The sequence below is a fragment of the Cherax quadricarinatus genome, chromosome 22, assembly GCF_038502225.1.
Source record: "Cherax quadricarinatus isolate ZL_2023a chromosome 22, ASM3850222v1, whole genome shotgun sequence".
NCBI lineage: Eukaryota > Metazoa > Arthropoda > Malacostraca > Decapoda > Parastacidae > Cherax > Cherax quadricarinatus.
This window is the reverse complement of record NC_091313.1, coordinates 2,931,301-2,944,807: the sequence shown is the minus strand read 5'-3', so window position 1 is coordinate 2,944,807 and position 13,507 is coordinate 2,931,301.

Genomic DNA, 13,507 nt, shown 5'->3' with positions numbered 1-13,507 from the left:
AACGCGTGTACATGTATATGTAATGACAATTTGTACATAAAGATAGTTTTAATAAAGATTAGAATTTTATTTACAAGGGATTTAGTATTTAACGAAATGAATTGTATCATCAACGGCCACGTGACAATATTGTAACCTTTATTTTGTTAATTTTTCCCAAATAAACGAGGTCTTCACGAAGAGTCTGCTTAAACAATTCCAATGCATTTTGCTACATTTGTGGCAAATACTCTTTGCAAAACAAAGAAAAAACATCACAGATTATCTTGCTTATTTTAGAGTGGCACTTGGAGAACAAAACAAGTCTTGGACTCCCCATATGACTCACGAAATCGTAATAACACGATTGCAAACACACCATACCACGAGTGGGGTTAGAACCCGCGGTCAGAGAGTCTCAAAACTCCAGACCGTCGCGTTAGCCACTGGGCCATCTAGCCACAATAAGATTTATCCAACTAGGTATATTTATACACCATAGGAAGGTTAACATAGGGGGGGTTCCAACCCCGCCCGTGGTATGGTTTGTTTACTCCCCATATGGTTTGCAAAACCTGTGTAGAATGCTTACGACAGTGGAAAAATAGGCAAAGGAAAAGTTTAAACTTCGGTGTGCTTATGGTATACCTTGAGTATACCTGGAGAAGGTTTTGGGGGTCAACGCTCCCACGGATTGGTCTGAGTCCAGGCCTCGTGGTGTGGAGAGAGCCGAGAAAGCATCACGACTATTGTTATTTCTGCATGGTGAGTGGATGTGAAAGGTTTCAATCGATACAAGAGAGTCAAACCATACCACGGGTGGGATTAGAACCAGCGATCAGAGAGTCTCTAAACTGGAGTTTTGAGACTCTCTGATCGCGGGTTCTAATCCCACCCGTGGTATGGTTTGTTTGCAATCGTGTTATTACGATTTCGTGAGTCAAGACAGTCAAGAGGGAATATCCTAATTTGGAGTCAGCAAGGACACCTGTGTCACACAGCAAAGACGTCCCCATACCAGTGTTTACAACACTGCCTTATTTTCCCTAGTCAGACGTGATAGCAGTGGAGGTGAATATTAAGTAAAGCATTTCAACACCCTAGGAGTTCTCCCAAGAACTCGATGATCTGATACGCGACCTCAGTCTGTCAAAGCAAGCATCTGAACTTTTAGCATTCAGATTAAAAGAACTGTCTACAACATGAAGTTAAAATAACAGCTTATCGGACAAGAGAGGATGAACACCTTTACTTCAGCCAAAATGAAGAACTTGTATACTGCAATAGCATCCCTGGATTTCTTCTTCGAATGGGACCTGAATATTGACCAGAGATTGGCGGCTGCTTATAGACAACTCCATTAGAAGCTTGAACTGTATCTTATTACACAATGGTAACCTATATGCATCTCTTCCAACTGCTCACTCAACAAAACTGTGATGATGACCAACATAGAAGAAAATCGCACAAACAACGTTTTCATATGCAGTAATTAGTGTTTTTTTTTATTATTATTTTTTATTAACACACTGGCCGATTCCCACCAAGGCAGGGTGGCCCGAAAAAGAAAAACTTTCACCATCATTCACTCCATCACTGTCTTGCCAGAAGGGTGCTTTACACTAGTTTTTAAACTGCAACATTAACATCCCTCCTTCAGAGTGCAGGCACTGTACTTCCCATCTCCAGTTTCCATCTGCCGGTTTCCCTGAATCCCTTCATAAATGTTACTTTGCTCACACTCCAACAGCACGTCAAGTATTAAAAACCATTTGTCTCCATTCACTCCTATCAAACACGCTAACGCATGCCTGCGGGGAGTCCAAGCCCCTCGCACACAAAACCTCCTTTACCCCCTCCCTCCAACCTTTCCTAGGCCGACCCCTACCCCGCCTTCCTTTCACTACAGATCGATACACTCTTGAAGTCACTCTGTTTCGCTCCATTCTCTGTACATGTCCGAACCACGTCAACAACCCCTCCTCAGCCCTCTGGACAACAGTTTTGGTAATCCCGCACCTCCTCCTAACTTCCAAACTACGAATTCTCTGCATTATATTCACACCACACATTGCCCTCAGACATGACATCTCCACTGCCTCCAGCCTTCTCCTCGCTGCAACATTCATCACCCATGCTTCACACCCATATAAGAGTGTTGGTAAAACTATACTCTCATACATTCCCCTCTTTGCCTCCAAGGTATCTGAATTATTTTACTATGTTAATCTGTTATTATATAGAATGAAGTACTGGAATGTATTACATGATTTGACTTTTGCATGATTTAAAAAATAATTTCAATGCAATTTGTAAGTTATCCCCACCTGATCAATATATTTTTCACAGCTTTTACATTTTTTCAATAGGATATCAAATTTATCAAAAACTATAGCCACTCAGGCAAAACCGATGACATATTTGTAACCCGTACCACAAACTTACCCTAAAATCTGTGTAATGTCATTGACCAGAAAATGAGTGTTGACTATCACGGAGAGCGCTAAACCCATAGGGATCATACAGCGCCTGGGGGGGGAATGGAAGAAGTTTAGGCTCAATTCAGGGAACTGGAGCACAGATCCAATTCCCTAGATCAAGAGCCTCTCACCAGCATCAAGGAACTTCCCTTGAGGAGCCACATTTTGCTAATAACCTCAGCTTTCTGTTCATCGCTTATTCCCGTATATACTTGAGACTGTGGTCCTGCCTGCTTTTATAGTTTGTATACATTAGTTTTATCTGCGTTAAATGCTTTCATGCAGTATATGAAGATGTAGTCTACCAATCCTCGTCTCTCTTATTGTGGAGAAATTTTCTCCAACAGGGGCAACGACCCTTCTCAAGGGGGCTAAGACCCCTCTCTCTACTTTCCCACACTGGTAGTGTAGGTGTGGGTTACAGGGGTCTTGACCTCTCCTCCTTTCCATTAGCAGAAATGAAGCAAGATCTTATGTCTTGCAACAAAGCATCATCAGAATATCCATATATCTTAGCATGTGTTACTCTGCAGAATTACTCTCACTAAATTGGATGCAGATCAAGAGCAGATAAAATGGATACATGATATTTGCACATGGACAACAGTTCTCTCCTCTTGCGGGAGAATCTGGAACATATTCACGTGTTTGTCTGAGGAAGCTTCTGTTTCTTAATACCAATAAAAATTTGAAATAATATGCCTCTAACCTGATGAAATAGCTAGAGGCATTACACTCAATAACGTGTATCTTCAACTCAAGGAATCCACACTTTTTGATCCAGTAAAGTCATCAGAGCTGGCACCTACGCCCATAGACATTATGTGGTGCTGAGGTCTCCTCGAGCCAGATTGCAATTGCCAATTCAACCAGTGACAATGTAACAAGTGACTGAGTGTCACCGGTGAGGCCACACCGCATTGAAACGTAGAATATTCACGTGATTTCCGTGTGTACTTCGTGAAACTCGAGTCGTACCCAAAAATCTCTAGGAAGAACTACTCGCCCTGCCATGAATAATTATGGACACATTAGCGAGTGAGCACGTATTAGCTTGCAGAACATTTATTCTCCCTGACTCTTATTCATGTATGAACGATCAGTAAGGAGAACTTTCTCCATACCATGGACATTGTCCATGGATATAGTTCACAAGTTGAACTTGTGGACAAGTGATGGTCGTCAGGAGTGATCAAAGAAATGATGTCCAACGTCATATCTTCAATCAAGCCATCGATACTGGCTTCAGTGACGTAGTAACCTCAAGAGCTCCCACTACAATGAGCCAGGTAAGTCACTATTCATCCCGACATCAGCCTATAAATCACCACAGTACCTAGGGTAGATATTAGGTGAGAAGGGCTAACCATCGAAGTCGAGACAGGCGGGTAATCGCCCAAGCACAGGTAAGAAACGTGGACTCATCTGGTATTACCTGCATATATTGTGATATGTCAGGAGGGCGTGTTAATTACTGTAACCCTCTCTATCACAGCCCAATGGGAACTAAGACAGCTGACATCGAAGGAGAATCTCCCAAACCCACGGCTGCTGGGATTCTGAGCTGTCAACGAGAAAGAAGAGTACCCTAAGACCAACAGTGGTCTTTTTATTGTATTCATTCTTATACAACTAAAATCCCCCACATTTATTCTGCCACAGATCTCTATGAGATTCGGAAGATAAAATTTGCTTGGTGTGTGTGTGTGTGTGTGTATCCTTACCTATTTGTGGTTGCAGATGCCGAGTCACAGTTCCTGGCCCTGCTTCTTTGCTGATCGCTCCTAAGTCCACTCCCTGCTCCATGAACTTTATCGTATGTCAGATTAAAGCTGTGTATGGATCCTGCCTCCACTACATCACTCTCCAGATTGTTCCACTTTCTGACAACTCTACGACTGAAGAAATACTTCCTAACATCCCTGAGATTCAGCTGAGTCTTCAACTTCCAGCTGTGACCCATTGTTGCTGTGTCCCATCTGTGTGTTAGTTAGTTACCATTTTGCCATAGGCACATGTCGATTAGACACTAGGCCTGTTTTATGTGTGTGTGTGTTAGTTACCATTTTGTCTGTTAGTGTGTGTGTGTGTGTGTGTGAGTAGGGAGGGGTGTGTGTGTACTTACCTAGTTGTACTCACCTAGTTGTGGTTGCAGGGGTCGAGTCCAAGCTCCTGGCCCCGCCTCTTCTCTGGTCGCTACTAGGTCACTCTCCCTGAACCGTGAGGTTTATCATACCTCTGCTTAAAGCTATGTATGGATCCCGCCTCCACTACATCGCTTCCCAAACTATTCCACTTCCTGACTACTCTGTGACTGAAGAAATACTTCCTAACATCCCTATGATTCATCTGTTTTCAACTTCCAAATGTGTCCCCTTGTTGCTGTGTCCCATCTCTGGAACATTCTGTCTTTGTCCACCTAGTCAGTTCCTCTCAGTATTTTGTATATCGTTATCATGTCCCCCCTATCTCTCCTGTCCTCCAGTGTCGTCAGGTCGATTTCTCTTAACCTCTTCTCGTAGGGCATACCCCTTAGCTCTGGGACTAGTCTTGTTGCAAACCTTTGTACTTTCTCTAGTTTCTTTACGTGCTTGGCTAGGTGTGGGTTCCAGACTGGTGCCGCATACTCCAATATGGGCCTAACGTGTGTGTGTGTGTGTGTGTGTGTGTGTGTACTCACCTAGTTCTCACCTAGTTGAGGTTGCGGGGCTCGAGTCCGAGCTCCTGGCCCCGCCTCTTCACTGATCGCTACTAGGTCACTCTCCCTGAGCCGTGAGCTTTATCATACCTCTGCTTAAAGCTATGTATGGATCCTGCCTCCACGACATCGCTTCCCAAACTATTCCACTTACTGACTACTCTGTGGCTGAAGAAATACTTCCTAACATCCCTGTGATTCATCTGTGTCTTCAGCTTCCAACTGTGTCCCCTTGTTGTGTGTGTGTATGTGTGTGTGTGTGTGTGTGTGTGTGTGTGTGTGTGTGTGTGTGTGTGTGTGTGTGTGTGTGTGTGTGTGTGTGTGTGTGTGTGTGTGTGTGTGTACTCACCTAGTTGTACTCACCTAGTTGAGGTTGCGGGGGTCGAGTCCGAGCTCCTGGCCCCGCCTCTTCACTGATCGCTACTAGGTCACTCTCCCTGAGCCGTGAGCTTTATCATACCTCTGCTTAAAGCTATGTATGGATCCTGCCTCCACTACATCACTTCCCAAACTATTCCACTTACTGACTACTCTGTGGCTGAAGAAATACTTCCTAACATCCCTGTGATTCATCTGTGTCTTCAGCTTCCAACTGTGTCCCCTTGTTACTGTGTCCAATCTCTGGAACATCCTGTCTTTGTCCACCTTGTCAATTCCTCTCAGTATTTTGTATGTCGTTATCATGTCCCCCCTATCTCTCCTGTCCTCCAGTGTCGTCAGGTTGATTTCCCTTAACCTCTCCTCGTAGGACATACCTCTTAGCTCTGGGACTAGTCTTGTTGCAAACCTTTGCACTTTCTCTAGTTTCTTTACGTGCTTGGCTAGGTGTGGGTTCCAAACTGGTGCCGCATACTCCAATATGGGCCTAACGTACACGGTGTACAGGGTCCTGAATGATTCCTTATTAAGATGTCGGAATGCTGTTCTGAGGTTTGCTAGGCGCCCATATGCTGCAGCAGTTATTTGGTTGATGTGCGCTTCAGGAGATGTGCCTGGTGTTATACTCACCCCAAGATCTTTTTCCTTGAGTGAGGTTTGTAGTCTCTGGCCCCCTAGACTGTTTGTGTGTGTGTGTGTGTGTGTGTGTGTGTGTGTGTGTGTGTGTGTGTGTGTGTGTGTGTGTGTGTGTGTGTGTGTGTGTGTGTGTGTGTGTGTATGTGTGTGAGAGAGTGTGAGTGTGTGTGTGTGGGGGGGTGTATGTGTGTGTACTCACCTAATTGTGGTTGCAGGAGTCGAGACTCGGCCCCTGGCCCCGTCTCTTCACTGAGTGCTACTAGGTCCTCTCTCTCCCTGCTCCATGAGCTTTATCATACCTCAACTTAAAGCTATGTATGGTTCCTGCCTCCCCTACATCGCTTGCTAGGCTATTCCACTTTCTAACTACTCTATGACTGAAGAAATACTTTCTAACATCCCTTTGACTCATCTGGGTCTTCGACTGCCAATTGTGATCCCTTGTTTCTGTGTCCCCTCTTTGGAACATCCTGTCTCTGTCCACCTTGTCTATTCCGCGCAGTATTTTGTATGCTGTTATCATGTCTCCCCTAACTCTCCTGTCCTCCAGTGTCGTCAGGGCGATATCCCTTAACCTTTCTTCGTAGGACATTCCCCTTAGCTCTGGAACTAACCTTGTCGCAAACCTTTGCACTTTCTCTATTTTTTTGACGTGCTTGATCAAGTGTGGGTTCCAAACAGGTGCTGCGTACTCCAATACGGGCCTTTCGTACACGGTGTACAGTGTCTTGAACGATTCCTTACTAAGGTATCGGAACGCTATTCTCAGGTTTGCCAGGTGCCCATATGCTGCAGCAGTTATCGGAGACGTGCTCGGTGTTATACTTACCCCAAGATCTTTCTCCTTGAGCGAGGTTTGCAGTCTTTGGCCACTTAGCCTATACTCCGTCTGCGGTCTTCTTTACCCTTCCCCGATCTTCATGACTTTGCATTTGGTGGGGTTAAATTCGAGAAGCCAGTTGCTGGACCAGGTGTCCAACCTGTCCAGGTCTCTTTGGAGTCCCACCTGATCCTCATCTGATTTAATTCTCTTCATTAACTTCACATCATCTGCGAACAGGGACACTTCTGAGTCTAACCCTTCCATCATGTCATTCACATATACCAGAAATAGCACTGGTCGTAGGACTGACCCCTGTGGGACCCCGCTCGTCACAGGTGCCCACTGTGATACCTCATCACGACCATGACTCGTTGTTGCCTCTCTGTCAAGTATTCTCTGATTCATTGCAGCGCCCTTCCTGTTATGCGCGCGCGCCCGCGCGCGTGCGTGTGTGTACTCATCTAGTTGTACTCACCTAGTTGAGGTTGCAGGGGTTGAGTCCTAGCTCCTGGCCCCGCCTCTTCACTGCTCGCTACTAGGTCACTCTCCTTGAACCGTGTGCTTTATTATACCTCTGCTTAAAGCTATGTATGGATCCTGCCTCCACTACATCGCTTCCCAAACTATTCCACTTCCTGACTACCCTGTGATTCATCTGTGTCTTCAACTTCCAACTGTGTTTCCTTTGTTGCTGTGTCCCATCTCTGGAACATCCTGTCTTTGTCCACCGTGTCAATTCCTCTCAGTATTTTGTATGTCGTTATCATGTCCCCAATATCTCTCCTGTCCTCCAGTGTCGTCAGGTTGATTTCCCTTAACCTCTCCTCGTAGGACATACCTCTTAGCTCTGGAACTAGTCTTGTTGCAAACCTTTGCACTTTCTCTAATTTCTTTACGTGCTTGGCCAGGTGTGGGTTCCAAACTGGTGCCGCATACTCCAATGTGGGCCTAACGTACACGGTGTACAGGGTCCTGAACGATTCCTGTGTGTGTGTGTAGTCACCTAGTTGTACTCACCTAGTTGAGGTTGCAGGGGTCGAGTCCAAGCTCCTGACCCCGCCTCTTCACTGGTGTGTGTGTGTGCACTCACCTATTTGTGGTTGCAGGGGTCGAGTCTTAGCTCCTGGCCCCGCCTCTTCACCGGTTGCTACTGGGCCCTCTCTCTCCCCGCTCCATGAGCTTTATCAAACCTCGTCTTAAAACTGTGTATGGTTCCTGCCTCCACTACGTCATTTTCTAGGCTATTCCACTGCCTTACAACTCTATGACTGAAGAAATACTTCCTAATATCTCTCTGACTCATTTGTGTCTTCAACTTCCAATTGTGGCCTCTTGTTTCTGTGTCCCCTCCCTGGAACATCCTGTCTTTTTCCACCTTGTCTATTCCACGCAGTATTTTATATGTCGTTATCATGTCTCCCCTGACCCTCCTGTCCTCCAGTGTCGTCAGGCCGATTTCCCTTAATCTTTCTTCATAGGACATTCCCCTTAGCTCTGGAACTAACCTTGTCGCAAACCTTTGTACTTTCTCTAGTTTCTTGACGTGCTTTATCAAGTGCGGGTTCCAAACAGGTGCGCGTGTGTGTGTGTGTGTGTATGTGTGTGTGAGTTCACCGATTTATGTGCGTAGTGTTTCTATACATGTATATATTCATGTAAACGTGCAGTCAAAACAGAATTCAGTTATGAACACAAATGCGAACACGCACTTACATGTATATTTATATATATATCGTAAAAAAGGTACTGATGGATATAGCATATACATGATTGAAGTGTGCGAAAGGGAAGGAGGGGTATGAACGGGAGGTAGGGTGGGAGGGAGGGAGGGAGGGAGGGAGGAATGAAAGATGAGATGGAGTAAGGCAGAGAAGTAAGGAGGCAGTCCAGGTGACATACAAGCAGACGGCAGCCATAGTAGCCTCACCACCATCAATATAGGTAGTGTGCCTTACTGATTATTATTATTATTAGGTATCCTCAATGGAAGACCTCTTAAAGGCTACTTGATTTTTTTTTCTAACCTGAGAACGCCTCATCCAACCAGCTTCAAATTTTCCAAGGATGTGTAAGGTAACGAGGACTAGACTCTTGAAACAACTGACTTGTGCGGGCGCCCTATGATCAATGTTGTAGGACCCATTACGAGCATCCTGGAATGATCTCAGATAACTTACAAAAATTCTCGGCGGCGGAGCTTCAAACATTGAGAAAAGTTGCCTCATAATTCGACGACAGTGGAGAGGGAAACTGAAGTGTGTTGGCGCAGATTTGACCTTTTTGTGTAGAATATTGTGAATTTTTTATTCCCGCTAAATTATGTTGTATAATTTTCAATTCAACTCTCTCAACTGCTTCACTGTTTAATGGCTGATTACTCGTAGGGCCAGGATAATACCCACCTACTTTTGTTTGTGTGCAGACAAATTTGTTGATGCAGTGAAAATAATTAAAAAAGCAAACTTTGAATCGTTGGCCATGAGGGTCAAGTGTGGCATGCTGGTGTCAGAAGCCAGACACAGGTATGGCTGAACTGTGGAAAGTGGAGTCACAGTACACATTCATTATATTTCACAGTAAGAGAGGGAGTGAATTACAATCTTGGGCTCTCCACAGGTAGGTTGAGGACAATACGTAATACGAAAACAATTTCATTTAAACTTCATTGACTTGAGTCTGAGGGAGAGTAACACTAGTCAGTTGACTTCAGTCTGAGGGAGAGTGACACTAGTCAGCTAACTTGAGTTTGAGGGAGTGATACTAGTCAGTCCATCTATCAACATTCCATCTTGCAGGAGGAGCCGCATGTCTACGGTGTATCCAAAAGCATAAGCATAAGCCACACTAATATTTTTGTAAGTGAATTCAATTCTACACAAATAACACATTACCACTGCAACCAGATATAAACATGTAAATAGTTCATTGCCACTGTAACTTGCTTAGTTATCAAAACTTTAACGCCCAGTCTCTGGACCCATTATGTGCCTCTGTGATATTTTGACTACCGTCCATAGGCTGGGTCTGGGGTATATAATAAACATATTAAAGTAACGTTGGCATCTATGTTATAACTGGAGAATGGTTCATCTAATAGGCTTCAAATTTTCACCATTGGTGTAGTTTCCAAAACGTAAGGCTTACACTGTCATATGTTCACATAAGTCCCAATTTGCATATTTTATTGAATAAATAGTGATATTTATATTCAATAACTGAAGAATGGTTCTTTTGATCGGTTTCATTATATTATTGGTAATGCATTCTGTATGAAGGATGATGTCCTATTAGTCTTGAGTAGTCGCAAATTTAAAAATTTTATTAAAAATGTTTAAAATATAGAATAGCTGGAAACAGGTCAATTACTAGAGAATGCCTTTTCTGATCGGCTTCAAACTTTCATTACTGGTGGGCTTTAATAAAAGAAAGCTTACTTTGAGTCGTGGAAATTTCAATTTTCCTATTTTATTACGCACATTGTTTCTCATGTTACAACTAGAGAATGTCTATTTCAGATTAGCTTCAAACCCTAAACAGTGGTGCATTTAAATTTGCCATTTTTAAAGCATTTTTATTAAAGAGGTTGTCTCAAAAAAATCATAAATATTTTTCTTATGGGACTAGAGAATTAAAAAAAAGGGCAATTATAAATTTAATGAGGATAGATTTTCTTATTTTCAGGAAACAGGTGTCTCTGAGATAATATGAGAATGCCTCTTCAGTTTAGCGTCAAAACTGGCCCTTCTTAATGGAAAACTTGAATTAGATTTGGCTTGTTATGTTCTATGTTGTCATTTTTATTAAGTAACTGGGTTAGTAATTTTCATATGATGACCTGTGAGTGCCTCTTCTGATCAATTCAATTCAGCTTTTACCGCGCTCTGCACTATTTCAGTCGCATGTAGTGAGGTACAATGAACTGGGGTTATGCAAACGGGGATATCTTCAGCCAATAACGCAGCGGCTGCAGTACATCTGGTTGTTATTATTATTATTTTTATTACTATGGTGAAAGGTTTAAACTCGTACGGGAAAGGAGGTAATCTGCTTTAGATACAAATAAGAGAAGGTAGCTCTAATTACTCGGACCAAGAGCCCTTCACCAACATTAAGGTAACCCTCTTAAAGGGACCTTTCATAGAGATCTAGTGATGTGTTAAGTTAATGTTTGTGAAGTGAAGTGTTAATATATGTAATCCTCACAACATTAAAACATTGAATGTATCCACATAATGTTAATATGATAGAATTCTCATTACGTATAATCATCCAACTTTGTACATCCACATTTGTACAAACTTTGCATTATGCTGAAATAATCTAATATAATCTAATTAACTGAAGACCACTAAATCATTCTAAAATATTAATACACACACTTAAAATTGTCCTGTTGTAATATTCTAAGTTGTACTAATTGTAATATTTTTAATTGCTTTTTGGAACCTCTCTTCTATAAATCTTATTAATTATAAAATTTTTGGCTACCTCTCTTTTGTAATAATGTAAAATAATGAATAATTAAAATTCACCACTCCATAGCCTATTTCCAGTTTTAAGTAGTCTGTAAACATTAATATTAGTTTGCCAGAAATGCTGAGGCATGTTAATGGCTTTCTTTGTACTTAACAATATTTTATAACATGTAAATCACACATTGTATACTATGCAAAGAAATAAAAAATATTTTTAATTTAACTTAATTTAATGTTAGGGTACACAGGACGAGGCTTGACCAATGTGTTTAGGCTCCTCAGGGTTCGCCGGGCACCCAACCAAACTATCTTACCATACAAGAAGACAATTGAACGTCTATGATTTTATACGAATAACTAGTTAGCTGGAGTCAAAGAAGGCGGGGTAGAGGTCAGCCCCGAAAAGGTTGGAGGGAGGAGGGTAAAGCAGGTTGTAGGCGAGGGGCTTGGACTTGCAGCATGATTGCGTGAGCGTGTTAGATAGGAGTGAATGGAGACAAATGGTTTTTGGGACCTGACGAGCTGTTGGAGTGTGAGCAGGGTAATATTTTGTGAAGGGATTCAGGGAAATAGGATAGCCGAACTTGAGTCCTGGAAATGGGAAGTACAATGCCTGCACTTTAAAGGAGGGGTTTGGGATATTGACATTTTGGAGGGACATGTGAACTGTCGTATCTGGGCGCCTCTGCAAAGAGTGATTATGTGTGAGTGATGATGAATGATGTGTAAGTTTTTTCTTTCTTTTTGGGTCACCCTGCCTTGGTGGGAGACAGCCTACATGTTAAAAAATGTAGTTAAATATGTCTGAACATTATTTATTGGTGGTCAGAGTACGAGGAAGATGTTATACAAGGAGAATAGTGTCAGATGGTTAAATTAGAAGCGAAAGTGAATGAACTGAAGAAAGGATGATTAGTATGAAAAAGTTTCAGAAGAAAGGTTGATAAGAACGAGATAAAATGATATATGTTCGAGGAGGTTGGGGTATTTATTTAAGAATATCGTGTTAGAATGTCCAGTAGTGGTTTGTCTTTACAAACGAGTGGGTGCAGGAGAGAAAATGAATGGCTGGTGGAATGGGGGATAAGAAGGTGGGAGCGGATAATAAATTTACATATGAAATATGGCGGATGAAAGTTATGTAAGGTAGAATATATGGAAAGAAGAGCACATAAGGAAGGAGTACAAAAGAGAGCAAATTAGCGAATGGATGAAACAAAAAATTTTTTGCCAAGAATAAGAAACAATTTTTTTTTTGAATGGAGATAAAAAGAAAAGGATAGAAAAGCCTGTGGAGCAAATAGACTTGCCAATCTAGAGTGAAACTTCTGTGGAAGTTTAAATATATTTGATGGGAAGAGCGGTTACATTTCAGAGATGGAGAGTATATTTTGAGAAGTTAACGTGGACTATGAAATGAAGGGGAAAAGATTTCCTGCATGGGACAGGGAGGAGCTAAGAAAGAGCCAGAAATCAGTATTCAGAAAGTGAATGAAACAGTGAACAGGTTGAAAAGGAAGAAAATATCTGGGAGTGAATACGTCGGCAGATGGGTCTGTGAAAGACGAGGTGAATCACAGGCATGATCTTTGAATGTTGTAACAACGAGACTGGAAGATGTATTTTAAAGATCACTGGAGGAAGGGGATATATATTTTTTAAGATCACTGGAGGTAGGGAAGATGTTTTAAGATCAGTGGAGACAGGATATATGTTTTAAGATCAATGGAAGCAGAAGAGATGATTTTAAGATCAATGTGTGATGTGAATATTATATATACTGTAGAATATGAAATGAAATATTAGAAGTCGCCTTGATAATATGAAAAGCATAATTCGCTAAGAGGTAAGAGGATTTGTGAAATACTTTGATTCTTTAGGAAAAAAATGGCTACTGATAAACTTGTATAAATGTGGGGTGGCATCCAAAGAAACACTGGAAGGAGGGTATGAAGAGTGCCAGAAGTACATTAATTATATTTACACCCAACAAGCATGTGCGAGTGTGTTAGATGACAGTGGAGACACTTGGTGTTTG